Raw genomic sequence first — 1,365 nt, forward strand, 5'->3', positions numbered from 1 at the left:
TCCACCACCTTTAATCAAATTCCAATTGTTAATTCTTTAGACGAAGAATTCTTTTAAATTTAAATGTAAATCTAATTGTTTCCATGAAAAATGTGTCTCGCACTGTGGTTAGGTTATATGATTTTGTCAGTATAAAGATGCATTTTAGTTTTCTGAAACTCTGGTTTAGAAGAGTATAATAATGTTTTCCTTTTGTTGCAGTTGGAGATGATTCTTCCTGACAGAGCATATGCATTTTCTCCCATACTCATAAAGCACAAAAAGAGAAGTCGTCCATTTTGTCCTCGGTCAAAGATCAATTAAAAGAAGTCAATCTATCTGATTTTATAGCTGGAAGACCAGAGGAAGAAGCACTTGAAGTTATGACTATGTTTTCTTCAGATCTTGATGGCTCTGACTTGAGGTACTTACGTCTTTCAAAATAAGATCAGTAAATAACATAAGTTTTCACTTTTCACAAAAAAAAACTAATTTTATTTCATTAATAATGATCTTATTTTCATTAAAAAAATTCATGCGTATCTTTTGCAGAAGGAACTATAAAAAAAATCATAAAATATTCATATACGCAAAACTAAAATTTGTAAAATTTTAACCAACTGACATACAAACTTTGAAAAAACAAAAACAAATTTAATAAAATTTATGAATAAATGATAATAATTTTTAAAAGTAAAATCAAAATAATAATTATAAAATAGGGATCTGATGGTTAAGATTGGAGGTGCCTAATTGTCGTAAAGCTTTAGGCAGACACTCATCTCGCATATTTTAATTGCGAGCGATGACGCCTCATCACTCCCCATCTTCCAATATTCAATGTCAAACTTGCATTATCCGTTCCTATTTTAAAACGTGGTGAGAAGATGGATCTATTAACTTTGAAAATTGACTCGATAATGCTTACATATATTATTTATTTGAAGCAAACTTGCAGGAAATAATATATGCTTTTTCATGTTGATGATAAACCCATGAATTTGGGCCGATGTAACATGATCATTGAAAGGGTTAGTGACTATCTCTTGGATCAAGTTTTTTAATTGCTTTTCGGTATGTTTTTTCCTCTCTTGGGGTATGTTGTTTTTTAACTATTATGTTAGTCTCTGAGGTTTAAATTTAGGTTTAACGTTTTTTTTTCGTTTTTTTTTGGTCTGAAACTCTGAATTTTGTGAATTTTGTGACAGGACAAATTATCAATGAAAAGAGTCTTTTTCTTCATCTTCCATTGACATAAATATCCAAGAAGAAGGTATGCCAATATTTTATATTTCTCTATGTATTGATATGGATATTTTTGTAACATCATTATATGGTAGATGATAAACGAAATATTTACCCTTTAACATGCTGATAAAGAAAAAT

General features: G+C 29.2%; 1 non-coding gene across 1 annotated transcript; it reads right to left on the minus strand.

Annotated features, from left to right (window-relative positions):
* Nucleotides 1-700: 700 nt before the first annotated feature.
* Nucleotides 701-804, minus strand: LOC145135117 (small nucleolar RNA Z279/snoR105/snoR108). Its single transcript, XR_013719596.1, has one exon. It is a non-coding gene; the product is annotated as a small nucleolar RNA Z279/snoR105/snoR108 (small nucleolar RNA).
* Nucleotides 805-1,365: the final 561 nt, after the last annotated feature.

The sequence above is a fragment of the Lactuca virosa genome, chromosome 8, assembly GCF_052849685.1.
Source record: "Lactuca virosa cultivar CGN04683 chromosome 8, Lactuca_virosa_CGN04683_v6, whole genome shotgun sequence".
NCBI lineage: Eukaryota > Viridiplantae > Streptophyta > Magnoliopsida > Asterales > Asteraceae > Lactuca > Lactuca virosa.